Below are 14,810 nucleotides of genomic sequence, written 5' to 3'. Positions count from 1 at the left end.
TTGGCCCTCTGCCTAGAAAGTCCTTTCCCAGGTCTTCCCAAGACTGACCCCTCATCATTCTCATCTCGGGTAACAGCAACTCCCTCCAATAGCCCTTTCCCCACTGCTCTAAGCGACAATCCCCCCACATCCCATTCTTCTGCCTTCTTGTCTTCGTCCAGATGCTCCTTGACTTACAGCGGCATTACCCGTTAACCCTTCGTAAGCTGAAAATATCGTAAGTCAAGAATGCATTTAATACTCCTAACCTAACCTTCCTTTCACGCCATCGGAGGCTGGGCCATTATAGTTCTGGGACTGCCTGTGCTTAGCAGGAACTGGAGCCATCTTTTGCATTGGCTGGTTCACTTGTTTGTTGACTGTCACCGTAACCAGCAAGTCTGTAAGGGAGGAACACTTTGTCTACAGTCCTTTATATTGGCCAGGGTCTATTATAAAGCCTGGCACCGAGTTGGAGCTCAGTAGTGATTGTGAATACGTGAATGGGTGGTAGCCACATGTTGGATAAAGTGGTCAGGATGAGACTGCAGACCCCCTGCTGAACCACAGTGAAACCTAGGTCTTTCATTGAGTCGAGGTACCTGGTGGGAATGTGCTGGCACAGTTTACTGGGCCTTACAGATAACTGTGTCAACCTGAGTTATCTCACAGGCAGGGGGAAAGAGCAGAATTTTTCTAAAAAAGTTTTTCCAAATTGTTTAATCCCAATCCCACCCCTTTATTTTCTCCTATGGTTGTCACAAGCAGGGGGGGAAAGGGGAAGGAAACCTCAGTGGTTTTGGGTGAGGAGGTATGTGCTAAGCAATATGGATAATATTACCCTCCCATTTCACAAATGAGAAAACTGGGGCTCGAAAGGCTTGATCAAGTGTCCAAGGCACAGAGCCAGTAATTAAAGTGGCTGCGAAACCAACGTGTTTTACTTTTTCTTTCTCTGAAACCTGTCCTTGAAGCTGACACACCTGGTCATAGCTCCATCACCTGAGAGTCAACCATACCCAACAGCCACCACTCTAGAACATTTCTGTCATCACAGAGAGTGCTACTGGACACTGATGCAAAAGATTGATCCCTTAGCCCTGCCTCAGCCCTGTCTTGATTGGGAAAGTGGGCAGGTCATGAAATATCTCATGATCTATATATCAAGGAAAAATAATTCTGGTCACTTCCACTGTGGCATAAGATTCAGGTCTAGTTCCCCAACCACCTAACAAAATGTGCAGCCCCTATTTTATCGCCGAGAGCTTGACACGGTGTAGGTGCTCAAAAAATACTTATTCATTGGAAAGCAAACAAAACAAAACAATGAATGAAGCCAACAAAATGGACAATGTTCACAATTTTATAGAAATTGGGTATTACATAATCAGAAGGAAGAAATTATAAAATAAAGTAACACCCAATTACAGAAAAAAAAAAAGTCCTGGCTGTTTTCAATGCAGTTTTATTAGTAACTTACCATTGTGCTTGCAGAGGAAGGAGACAGCATGGATTTCTGTAGGAACTAAGCAGAACGTCAGCTGGCTGCCACAAAAAGAAGGGCATTATAATGGAACAGAGTAGAACATTCTACAAATATTCCCAGTTCTCAGGCACAATATTCATGGAAATCTGGGCGTGACAGGGTTCGTCTGACTCTGGCAGGTCCCCACCTTTGTCCCTCACCCTCAGTCCTTGTCAGCACCACTTTTCTTGTTTAAATAAGTCACTTCTCTGTGATAAAAGTCTTCCCTGTTTCAGTGCCTTAAACCCCCCAGGATTCTAAAAGGCGGGTAGTAGTTAGAATAATTGTTCCCGAGCCATAAAAACCAGGACTTTTATCTCCAGGGCTGTTATAAAGACTCCAATTTCTTAAAAATGCACTTCTTTTCATTGACCTCAGTAGAATATCAGGCTTCCGAGACTGGCAGGGGGAGCCCTCGAGGCCGCCAGGCTGTGCTGGGGTGAGGAGAGCTGCCTCTCTTCACAATTCCAGTGTCTGTCACGAAGCGTTCCCCATGAAATGCACAAGATGAAGCATTGTGTGCAGAGCTGGCTTGTATTTAAGGTTTTGTTTTAAGTTTTATTAAACCTTACTTTTTGGTGAGTACTTTTGTAAGGACCCAGAGCTTGTCTGGGGCTGTAGAAAGCAGGAACTCTGCATCTGGAGCCTTGGACCACAAGAAGTCACATCATTTCTTTGGGTCTCAGTGGCCTCATCTATAAAATGGGGATAGGACACTTTTGGCACATTAGAACTTGTTTAAAGGGAGAGAAAGGTGAAGCCACCCTGAAAGTTTAAAGCACTCCAGACAAACTGGGTGAGGTTACTGCCGATTGGGACATTTGGACCAAGTTTTTTCAGGGCCAGAGCTACCGGCTATTTCTCTTCCATAGACTCAGGGGCAGAGCCGAACCTGCTCACCGCCTGCTCAGCACCTGCACGTGGCCCTGGAGAGCATCCACCCTGAAGGGGTCTGTAGCAATTGCTGGGTGTATATTAGTGAAAAGCATAATAATATTGAAAATTGCATATACTCTTATGTGACCCTCTCAGCCCTGGGAGGGGCTCCTATGATCATCCCTATCTTCCAATGAGGAAACCAAGGCTCAAGAGAAGTGAGGTCCCCTGCACAGGCCACACAGGCACTAAAGAGCAGAGCTGGGGTTCAAACCCAAGTCTGTCTGACTCCAGAGCTTATGCTCTTGACCCTCACACTTCATAAAAAATACACTATATGTATTTTAAAAATTACTAATAGCTGCTTTTTATGGACTGCTTACAATGCACTAGACAAAATTATTCCCATTTTACAGCAGCTACCCAGAGAGGGTGAGTGGCCTGCCTGGAGTCTCCAGCAGAGACTTAGCTAGAGGCAGAGCTGGGATCAACATTATGCCCATCTGACTTCCGAGCGGCTGCTCCCAACCCTGCCCTGCACCAGTGGCCAAGTGGGCAGCTCCACCCTGCATTATCCCGCTGACTAAAGCAGGTGTGATGGAAAAAGCACTGGAAGTTTCGGAACTTAATGACTTCCCAGTGAGTGTGCAGAGTATACTATCCAGGCCACTCTTACCAGCAGCATCCATGCTGTTTAAATGACCCAGCCCATCACAGCCCTTCAGAAATGCTCCAGAACAGCAAGTCCAAGAAATAACGCTGAGGCAGGGTCACAGGGGGTAAATATTTGGTTCCCTGGATACGGCAAGTGTTGGATGAGATCTCTTGTCACAAGACTCATCCCTTCTAATGGAGGCAGAACGGAACTGAGCTTAGAACAGAGTGGAACAGAAGTGGGGAAAAACCTGCCAACAGAGCAAAATGACATGGGCTCAATTCTGCTGATGAATGAAAAAGCTGGAAGCAGCTCTCACTGATGCCTTCAGGTCCCAGTGGCCTCCCTTAGCAGGGGCAAGAGTTCAAAGGTGTGATAGATCCCAGAAGGACAGAAGCCGCACAGCTGTTTGGAATCTGGTAATTAAGAGGCAAAGAAGTCACTGAGTTTCCAATGAGATCTTAACAGTAGAAGTGGGTAGAAAACTCAGGAGTGGAGCGGGAGGTTCATTCATCCTCACATATTTATTGAGCCCTGCGATGGGCTAGGCACTTTCTTAGGAGACAGGAAAGCAGCGGTAAATGAAACTTACTTTCTGGTGGCAAAAGAGCAGGAGAAGCAAATGACACTGAGCATGAGGCGCAGTCCTGAGTCAGGAGAACCTCAGTGGTGAGCTTGCCCACTGGGAATTTTTTTTTTGAAGTATGATAATAAATTATGTAGTTATACATGAGTCTTCCACTGTACAGGAGATCAGTGCCTCGGCCCTCAGCACTGCTGAAGGGTCACCTTTTATGCCTGGTATCATGAGCAGGGCCACTCGTTGGGAGAAATTATTAGTCCCTTTTTAGGGATATAGAAGTAAGTCCTAGGAAAGTTAAGTGTGCTGAGCTTTGAACACAGTTCTGCCTGAAATTGCAGTCTCTTTTCCTTCATGTCTGCCACATGGTCTCTCAATGGCCTCAACATCCTGACCTCATGCTTTCCCTTGCCCCACACCTCCCCCTCCCATTGAGCTTCTCCAGTGCCGCGCTCTCAGTGTTTAACAACCAGCTCTCTGGGAGAAAGGGAGCCAATTTGTAGCATTTGCCAATTTCCGTGGTGTAAACACTCCCACCTTGACCGTTTTCGTGTTACCAGTTAACATCACTGAGCTGGAAAGAGATGAGCACACCCTCGCTACCATACAAAGTCAGTAGACATAAATCACCTCCAGAGCAAAGATAACAGCGAAGTGCTGGGAGGGGGGAGTGACGAGCTTTGAACACTTATTACCTTTGCTTTTAAAGTAATTTATTTCACTGTAAGTTCATACACTTTAATTTTCAATATTGGTTGTGCTTAACAACCAGCGTGAATATGGGGCGGTGGGCTCTCGAGGGCTCCACGTCACCACTTTCTCTTGAAGGATTCTTTGTCCCTCGTTGTGTTCCCTGATGCTCCCCCAGAAATGTTTTCAGGCTCCTTTTTTATATTTCTTTTGTCTCCCTGACCTGTCACCTTTCAGCTTTGTTTTAACCCTCTTACGCTGTGTTAGCTTCAAAAAAAGACTGAATCGCATTTGAAAACACAGTGTGCATTAGATGACAACGTCTCTTCATTAAATATTAGAAGTGTCTGTGTTGAGAGGGAATGAGAGGGAATGATTAAGATTTTTTCTATATTGTCCCAAATAACTTTGACTTCTCCGTTTTGAAAGTTTGGTGATGCTGTTCTAAATCCCATCCTCAAAGAGGAGAGTCCCACAGCCGAGCTGGGGCTCTGGACCTAATGCAACGGGTTTGTATTATTTATAAATTCCCTCGGAACTCACTTCAGCCTCCACCTATGTAAGGACCACAAAGAACAAAGAGACTTTGAAAAGCAGGAGTCAGAGACATTCTAACAGGACTGACGGAAAATCAAAACATGGAAACTCTGACAACGAGTGTGTACCTAGAAATTAGAGTAAAGTTGGTTTGGGTTTTCTAATTAATTTTTGTTCGTTTTTAGGTTTCCAGGGTAATATGTGTGATTTGTTTGCTCTGTGGATGGCTTATATTCAGCCCAGAATCCCAAGTGAAAAGACAGCACCTAGAATATCAGTAACACAAGTACTGCAGTTTATTTTTAAAACCCCTTCATCCTGGCTGTGCTTGTCTTTACTCCTAAGTTTTTGAAAAACGCAGTACTTTTGCTCCTTCCTACAGGCTGTTTTTCACGGGAAAAGAGAAAACTGACAGTTGGCAAAGCAGAAAATTTCCAAACCACAGGGTGTCTGCTACTTGCATAATCACCCAGGCCAAAATTTCCATTTTCTACGAGGCACCCGGAGAACTTCATTTTTGGTCAACCTGAACTGCACACAAGAACTAGCCCCGACCCCACACCCCACACCCCACAGCCCGTGGCTGTGCTCTTGGCTTTTCTTGGTGACACTTTGTGACCTTTCCTGTTTACAGTGTCAGTGCCCTCCCGTGTTTTTTTCTCTTTTGACTCATTGATACTGTACTATGACATCTAAAAATACAGCCTAACAACTGGTTTTAAGTGAAGAGGATCTTGCTTCCGGGAAAGGAGCAGCAGAAATACCCAGCATGAGTTTCTGAAAAGAAACATCTGACCGCCTCCCCTCAGCGCCTGGTCTAAGTCCCCAGCCGGACAAGCGCAGCCTCCTCGATGAGGACCTGAGACTCCCCCTTGCCATTTGGCGACTCTGCTGAACTTGGCTTTGCCCCTTATTAGCAAGTTATTCTCAGCCTCTTTGGGTCTCGGCTTCTTCGGTGTGAAATGAAGGGCAAAACGTTTACTTCAGGGGGTTGTGAGAGTGCCGTGGCTATAATGTGTCTCACAGCACGTGACGCAGACGCAGCAGGCGGCACACGGGCATGTCCGCAGCCTGCTGGTGAGGACAGAAGCGGCCGGCCCCGCCGCCGTTGTGTACGGACCACAGAAACAAAAGTCACACAAGGAGCAAGAGTTTGCAGGAGTTCCCAGCCTTGGGCACCTGGGCAGCTAAAAATAGGGATTTTGAGTAAGCCTGTTGATTTATCACTGAGAGATTAAAATGGGATTAACCCCCAGCTATTAGGTTGCCTGCTCTTTCCAGGGTTTAACTGGTGGATTGATTTTCAATTTGAATATGACAGTTTGACTTTTTTCCTTAGAAAAATAACCATTTATCCAACTCAAAATAACCACTTACTGTTAACATTATAGCAGCAGACAGCTGACAAATCGTTCCCACTGGGACGAGTCCTCTCTGCACCAGGGTAAAGCTGAGAGTGTGTGTCAGGCACTCAGCACAACGCCTGACACCCGAATTCTGCCCAATAATAGTGAATTACTGGTGACAGGATCACCATCTGTGCCTTTGGGGTAGGTTTTAGGAGACAAACAAAGCTAAATGAGATTGATTCGTATCATTCCCATTTCACAGAAGCAGAAGCTGGGTTCAGTGGCAGAGCTGGGACATAAACCAAGCCTCTTGAATCTAAATCCTGTGCCCTCCTCATGGACACCAGGCTGGTGTCCCCTGATAGCTTCATTTCCAGACTTTAAAAGGTTTGTTCTTTCTTTCTTCCTTTGAGACCTGGCCTTTCTTTCGCCAGCCTTAGGAGAGGTCAGGCTATAAGCTGATAAGGGGTTGTCGTTTAGGAGAACCCCCTCTCCAGGGAGCGGCCGCCAAAGCTGAGCACAGCTGCCTGCCAGCGAGCTGGAGCTGCGGGGGGTCTGTGGCAGCCCCGCTCCGCTGGGCCGCAGCCCCCGCGCAGGAAGGAGCCGCGGCTGAGGGCTGCTGTGCACAGCGGGGTCCTCCCGCTCCACGGGGAGTCACTTGGCAAGAGCAGGGCTTCAGGAGAAGTTCTCTCCACCGACCTCCTTATTTCTCATGTTTCCCGGGTAAGCAGTGAGTTTTGAAGTAAGTTTTGCATATGCTAAGAAATTAATTGTGCCCTGGCCGGTGTGACTCGGCTGGTTGGAGCGTGGTCTTGTGCACCAAGAGCTGGGGTTTGATTCCCGGTGAGGGCGCACACCTAGGCTGCGGGTCCAATCCTTGGTGGAGCCACACACGGGAGGCAACCTATCAATGTTTCTCTTTCACATCTATGTTTCTCTCACTATCCTTCTCTCTGTCTCTCTTCCCCTCTCTCTAAAAAAATCAGTGAACACGTATATCCTCAGGTGAGGATTTAAAAAAAATTAATTCCATTGCCAACTGAGCTATTTCAAGCCCTTACTGTTATCTGAAAATACCTTTTTAATTGTTAATAGTTTCCTTTCTTCTTTTTACCTCTAGAGCAGTTGTTCTGAACCAGGGATGGCTTTGTTCCCCAGGAGATACTTGGTGGCATCTGGAGACTTATTTAGTTGTCTCAGAGGCAGCAGGTGGGGCGGGGTGTTACTGGCACCTATTGGACGAGGTCAGGGATGCTGCTACACACACTTCAACGTGCAGGAGCCTCCAGCCACAAACATCAGTAGTGCCAAAGTCAGAAACCTGCACACTAGGCCAAGCTGCAGAGACAGGGCCCTGTTGCTCTCATTTGCGGATGGATATTAGCACCCAGAGCAGAGCTTGCACTTAGGAATGCTCCGTAAACATTGGCTGAGTGAGTGAATGAGCACATGGCAGAGCTCTTCCACGCAGAAGTACCTGCACCGTGTGCTAGAGTACTTCTTAAGCCTGGAGTAATATGGAGTGCGGCCCAGGCGGACGCATAACTGGTCAGTATCGTGGGACAGGGCCAGCAGCTCAACAGGTGGGATGAATTCCATCCTGATGCTCAAAGAAAATGAATAGTAAACAGACGCCATTTTCAGGAGGTGCCCCTGTGTCTTCAGTGCAGGGCTAGGAGAAGGCCGAGCAGGGCCAGGAGATGGCCGAGTATAGCTATTGCGGACGCCTGGCTTCTCCTCTTTCTTGCTTCCAGTTGAACCAGGCAACTGTGGTTTGGGGAATCCAGCTCCTGCTTTTCCAGAACAGTTCTGTGCTTGGCAATCAAATACGTGAAGTCCCTTGGTGCGATTCAGTGTATAAGGCCCATCGGATGGGAACTGTAACAGAAGGAATACAGCTTAGCGGTAGAGAGCGTGGACCCTGGCATCAGGCTCGGGATCCGCCTCTCCCTGGCCCTGACCTTGTGGGGTGGGGTCAGTCGTGAGCCTTCTCTGAGCCTCAATTCCCTCATCCACACAATGCTGCTAGTATTAGAATCTACCTCACAGGGTTGTTATGAGTGAATTTAAGTGGCCAGGCTCAAGGTCAACTGCCATTATTCATTAACATTTTTCCTGGGGCAGAGAGTTAATTTTGTCTTTGGTAAACTGAATTCCCCCCTTCTTTTTCATTTTTTTATAAATAAGATTTTTTTTAATATTTTTAATTTTTTTTTTAGAGAGAGAGAGGAAAGGAGGGAGAGAGAGAGAGAAACATTGATGTGAGAGAGAAACAATCGGTTTGCCTCCTGCATGTACACTGACCGGGGATTGAACCTGCAACCTGGGCATGTGCTCTGACTGGGAATCAAACCCGTGACCTTTCGGTGCCTGGGACAGCGCTCAGCCAGCTGAGCTGCGCTGGCCAGGCCCCCCTTCTTTGTCACTCCCACGTCTCCCCCTCCCCCCCCGTTTCCTTTCTGCCCCTTCCCTCCCTTCCCCTCTCTGGTCTCGTTTCCTCCGCCATCTCCAGTGAACCTTCGGGAGATGTTCCAGAGCCTGGGGCCCTGCAGTCACAGCCACGGGACCCTCTCTGCAATTCACAGCCCCTGTAAAATCTAAGTAGTAACCCGCCGTACCTCCTGGGCCGTCAGCAGGGTGAAGGGAGATACTGTATGATTGAAGTGCTTAGTGCTCCTGGGGCATACAGCAAGCGCTTAATAGAAGCCAAGAGAATCATTTCTCGATACTGAGAAAGCAGCTCCCGGCCGCTGCGCGTCGGAGGGAGGCGCCCTGAAGCCCTCGGGAAAATCCCAGCTGGCTCACTCGGGGACATCTGTGTCAGTCCAGGCGCTCTGCAGCGCGAGCTCCAACAGCTCAGACTCAGTCAACATCCAGGGAGGACACAAAGGGGCCTTGTTCAGCTGGGCTGACATCATTTGGGTGAAATATAAAGCTCCGTCCACTCAATAGATCCCGAAGTAAGAGCGCCCTAGATACCTGCCTCCGCTTCTCCCGTTCCCCGGAGGGCTCACCTGTGAGGAGCTTCACAGCCGCCTGTCTCTGGGGGGAGGTGGCTTTTATGTGCAGGTCTGCCCGGGCAAGGCTGGGGAGTGTTTGGGAACATCCTCGTGGGACATTATGCTCTGCAAATTTAAATCATTGTGAGTTTATTTCATCGTTCACCGTGTCCACGTCCTGAATCGTTAACTTTCCTTCACTCCCCAGATGTTTATTTAGCACATTCTCACCACGTGCCAGGCACCCCCTAGGCCCTGGGGACACAGTGGGGATCAGCCAAGGCCTCCCGTGAATCCACGCTCTGGTGGTGAAGGGCAGAGGAGCGTAAGCAAACACGTGGAAAGAAGAGCCGTGCTAGCTAGAAAGAAACGAGAGCGTGGCCAGGCTCCACTTCATTTGAGGACAGAGAGGCCTTTTGGAGACGGTGGCATTTCATGTAGGGCCTGAAAGCACCCAGTCACACAGTGATCTAGGGGAAGGGCAGTCCGGACAGAGGGAACAGCGTACGCAGTCTTGAAGTAGGAACAAGCTTTCATTTTGAGGCCAAAAAGGTGGCTGGTGTGTCGCAAGGCAGATGGGTTGGAAATAATCATAGAGGGTGGGGAACAGGTAACTTGGACATTGTCAGCCAGGCGAAGATTTGCCACTGCTACAGGAGAAGCCTTGGGCAGTTTTAAGCTGGGACGCAGAGGGATTGGTCTGTGTTTAGGGAGATCACTCGCATGGCCACACAGAGACTGGACCACCGTGGGACTCAGCTGGGAGCATGGAGCCCGGTAGATGGCTCCATCCGGGCAGAGGGTGACGGTGGGCTAGGCTCTGGGTGAAAAACCCCATGAAAAGCCCCGGGGAGCCGTTTTTGTGAGGCAGGCCCTCACAAAAGGGCCAGACTCGAGGCCTTGAGAGAAGTTTCCAGAGAAGGTCAAAAGGGAGTGGAGGGTGGGGACGCTTGCTGCTTCCTTAGCAAAGTTTCTGTGTCCCAAAGAACTACTGAAGCAAAAGCGCAGGTGCGGGAGTCTGGCCTCCCCACAGCTGTCACTCCCTGCTCTTTCCACGCGGGCCCAGGCACTCCCAGGGTCCCACGCGGCCCACGAGTGCTGCCTTTAGGCTTCCCACCTCTCCCCTCTCCTCTCCTACGTCAGCGGGCCGGGGGTTGGAGGAGGGGGCTAGTGACCCGGACTGAACCCCGCTATGGGCTACACGCACATCGGGGCGCTCCAGGAAGCCCGAGGCCTGGCCCGGGGCCGACTCTCACTTCCCTCCTGCTCTTCCTCATTTGACCGCTGACCAGATGGCCGGCCCCTCGCCAGCGGCAGCGCTACCCCGAGGCCCGCTGGCAGCTGGCCACACGCCCAGGGGGTACCGACCCCACAAGCACAGCGAGCCCCAGCATTCCTGGGGTCAGTGGAGGGCCCGCGGGCAGGGCCTCGAGTCTGGGGGCGCTTGGGGAAACTTTCCAAAGAGATCGCTTTTCTGTGGTGATTCCACACGAGGCTGTGCAGCTTTTGGTTGTCACTGGGTCGGGGTCAAATCTGAAATTGTTCTATGGTCGCTGGGGGTTCAAAAGTGACTCTGGGTAACACGGTTTCACGCCCAGACAGAAGAAGCGTCCACGGGAAGAAGCGGGTGCGTGCTTGGAGCTCCTTACGGGAGCGCGGCCTGGCATCCGCCCGGGAGGAGCAGGCTGAGCTGCTCACCGGGACGCGGCTCTCCCGTCGGCTCTCCCGTCCGAAAGACGGCAGTTTGTAATGAGAAACGCTCGTCTACTGTTCTCCTGAGGGGAATTACAGAACTCCTGCTTTTGTAAAGAAAGCAAATGGTCGGGATAATCAAGTAGAACGTGCAGAGGAAAGGCAATATATCTCATCTCTTCCATGGGTGGTAATTACATTGAAAAACGGGGTAGCAACAAACCCAGGCTCGGGAGCTAGCCTGCCGAGGCTGGAATCCCAACTCTGCCTCTTAACAGCTGTGTGGCCTTGAGCGAGTTACTTGGCGTCTCTGTGCCTCAGTTTCTTCAACTGTAAAATAAAGGTGATAGATATCTTTACCTCATAACATTAAATGAGTTACTATATATTAAATATATTGAATATGCTCCATAAGATTAGTTTCTGTTTTCATTATTTTTAAGTGATTCTGTATTTATGGGTATAGTCATTGTGAGCCATGAGTAGCTTCTTACAAATTAACTCCTTGTTGCTAAAATTGGAAGATAAAACATCAGTGGCACTTACATTTTTAAATAAATAAGAAATGTTCTGTTTGGGGTTTTCTTTTTTGTAGTTACAGGGTTTTGTTTTTCTTTAATTTAAAAAAAATTCTCCTGCAGGGGAGAAGTGAATTTGATTAAGATGGTATTATTTCCTAGCTGAATGACCTGTGCACAACACTATGCTCTGGCCCCGAGGCCAGAGTCCGGAGTTTTAACCCTAGGTCCCCTCTTAACAAGCTGTGTGGTGGGTAGACCCATGCCTTAGTTTCCCCAGATCTCAAATCAGTGGCAGTCATTAGATGCCCTCAAGATTCTGTCCATTATAAATGCTACACTTCCAACTACTAGTAGTCAAAGCGTTTTTCTCTGGAACTGAAATGACTTTTTATGCGTTTATGACACTTGGTTTGCCCTTTTCTACCCACTTATCTAGCCCATCAGAAAGGGTTGTATGGGGGGCTGCCCCCCCCCGATACTCTGTAGTGTGCTGAGCACCATGTGTACAGCAAGGTGCTGAAGAGCTTGGGCTTTGGGTTTGGGTCTAGTTCTGCCATTTGTGAATCTTGTTATTTATAATCTCTCCAGTCTCATTTACCTGTAATTTGGGCATGAAGACTATCTACCTTATGCAAGTAACACGAGGATTGACTATGTTAACACTGTTAAAGTGCTTAGTTCGATATCTGAAGCATAGTGTATGATTGCCTATTACTAAAATGCCTGGTTGTGCCAGGCACCCCGAAAGCTCCCAGAGGCTCCTGGAAGGCACCCAGAAGGCACCCAGGAACCAGTGCCCCCCTCCATCAGTTCTGGAGAATATTCTTGCCCTGTGCTTGATAACTGACTTGTTAACTTTACCTCTCATTTATCTTCTTTAAAATGGGTTAGGAAATAGTCTTCCCATTAAAAAACTTGTGTTTTTTAAATGGGAGACTAGATAGATTAAGGGAAGATTTAGCTGTTTATTTGTTAATTTTCAGGCAAATAAGGACTATAATGAGAGTGGCCCTCAGAAGTGGTTGGTTTCACTCTCAGGGTGTCAGAGGGAAAGCGAACAGGACATGGCTACGAGGCTCAGAAAGGCTTCTCCGAGGTAGCACAGCTACGAAGAGACGAAATATGGTTTTGAGTCCGGATTTGGCCTGGCACCCCTGTGCAAGTCGCATCATTTCTCAGGCCTCCCTTCCCTCGTCGTTGCGATGAGATGCCCCCCCCCCCCCGGCTTCTGCAGAGACTGAAATGGTGCATCTCGGCTTTTATTAAGTGGCATCTCCTGATTTCTTGTATTGTCAACTATAATTTACTTATGAGCATTATCCCGATGAACAAAATACATCCAGCACCTTTCAACCTTCAGTTTAAGAAAGGGGCGAGGGCGGCCTCTCTGCGGCTGGCGATGATCAGGCCGGCCCTCTGGTGTCACAGCCTCTGTCCACAGGGCTTGGGGGCGCTGACAGTCGCAGGGGGCGTGTGGGGCGAGACGTGGTGCTTTTTCCCTCACGTGCGCCGCCTTCTCCAGCCTGTGCCTCTTACCACGTCACACAGCGAGGGGTCTGTTCAGAGCCCCTCCTCCCAAATGTCGGCCTTTCCCTCGGCCCTTGTATTGTCATTGGTGGCGGCCTCGGTGATTATGAGTGACAGCGTTACCATGTTAATGACGTCGTTGGGGGTCCGTCTCTGGGAACCTTTGCCTTGGGTTAGGTACAGATACCTGTGGTATCTCGTAAAGATGCTTTTAGTTAGAAGACGCAGAATCCAACTCAAGTTAGCTTGAGAGAGAGAAAAAAAGGGGGTTTATTGAAGGAATACAGGAGTGTTTCATGGAACCCAAGGACAAAAATTCACCTGGCCCCATGGAAGGAACTAGAAGTGAGGAGAAGACGTTAGGACGCAGACAGCGGCCCTCCCCAGCCGCCCTCCCCGGCCCCGTGACTCTCCTGCCTCTGAGGAGCTGCAGGTCTCCTTTCTTTCCCCCACACGGCAGACAGTGTCCGCCTCACAGCACCACACTGTCACCTCCTCGGCCTCACTCCAGAGTCCCCGCCCTGGGGCTCGTTGGCTCAGCTTGGGTCGGGTGTGCGTCCCTGGTCCAATCAGCCGCGGTCAAGGCAGCAGGACCGAGTTGTACAGATACGGCCGCCAGTGCCCCTGTTTGTGCTCAGAAGGGCAGACACCCCAAAAAATTTAGTTTAATTTTCAAGGATGAAATTATGTGTTGACAAAAAAAGCATTTCGTCTGAGGGAGGTCCAAAGCAAAGTGGAAAGGAGAAAAGATACTTCTTTTAAAATCAGGGAATAAATTTGTTTGCGTTATGCAGCAACAGAGTAGCGTGAAGTATTTTGAGCTTGGACGTTTTCCTTAATGGATTCACGCTGTGAGTTGGTCCTTTGAGTATTATTTTATTATATCTTTCCATAGGCCATGTATTCGGCTTCCTTAGGTGGTTTTACAAAAGAAATAAAATGATTTGAACTGACACATTTATTTACTTCCTTCCATACGAAAATAGAAAAAAAGGTAGCTTTAATTTAAATCTTGACTTGACTTTTCTCTCGTCTGGGTAACTTTGAATAAGTTACCTTACGCTCAGTTTCCGTGTCTGTAAAATGCAGATGTTGCCACCGCATAGACTTTTATGGAGCTTTAATGAGATAACTCACATGAAGTGCACAGCTTAGTGCCTGGAACGAAGATTTGTTCCCTTTCCCCTTGCCACCCAGGCGTGTATTTGGCCTTAGCTTTGCAGAGTTCAGGCCTTACTCGTGGCCGGGGGGTACAGTCACCCCTAGCACCCCTTCAGTTGTCCCTGCGGGCCACATCTCCAGGGTGCCACAGGCTACAGCTGAGCTGGCTTGTAGACTTGTAGAGCAGAGCTCAGTCAAAAGCGTCAGTGCAGTCATTGGGTCACTGGCATTGTTCACATTGGAATCAGGTGGCTTATCCCCTCGGAGCCTCAGTTTCCTCCTGTGCGGAACTAGAGGTACTAACCCCAACCCCAGAGGTCGCTGTGCTGGCAGCTCGGAGAGGATACAAGTACAGCCGCAGAGAGATGCTAAGGACACGGCGCTCCGTCGTGGTTTCTTTTTAAATTAGGTTCCTACGTATCTGAGCCTCCAGGTCTTACAGTTTCATACAACACCTGAGAGACAAATGTTGCCCATGCTTTTCAAAAGTGACCCAGCAATGACACATCTGTGGGCAAAGCGGGGTGCACAGAGCTCATTGTGATGTTCTTGTAATAACAAAAGACTGAAAACAATCTAAGTGTTTCTCAGCAGGAGTCTCGTTAAATTACTGTATGTCCACTCTAGTTGATACTATAGAACCTTTAAAAAGAATGAGGTTCGTCTATATGTGTTGGCATTGGAAAGATCTCCAAGAAACAACATAGTTCTACTTGAGT

At 48.7% G+C, this 14,810-nt stretch overlaps 1 protein-coding gene across 1 annotated transcript in view; it reads left to right on the top strand.

Annotated features, from left to right (window-relative positions):
- FRMD4B (FERM domain containing 4B) overlaps positions 1-14,810 on the top strand; it is a 138,219-nt gene that overhangs the window by 7,695 nt on the left and 115,714 nt on the right. The gene's annotated exons all lie outside the window — the stretch shown is intronic.

Source organism: Miniopterus natalensis, chromosome 15, assembly GCF_054644295.1.
Source record: "Miniopterus natalensis isolate mMinNat1 chromosome 15, mMinNat1.hap1, whole genome shotgun sequence".
Classification (NCBI taxonomy): Eukaryota; Metazoa; Chordata; class Mammalia; order Chiroptera; family Miniopteridae; genus Miniopterus; species Miniopterus natalensis.
Note: the sequence above shows the minus strand (reverse complement) of the source record. Positions and strands in the feature narration are given on the sequence as shown.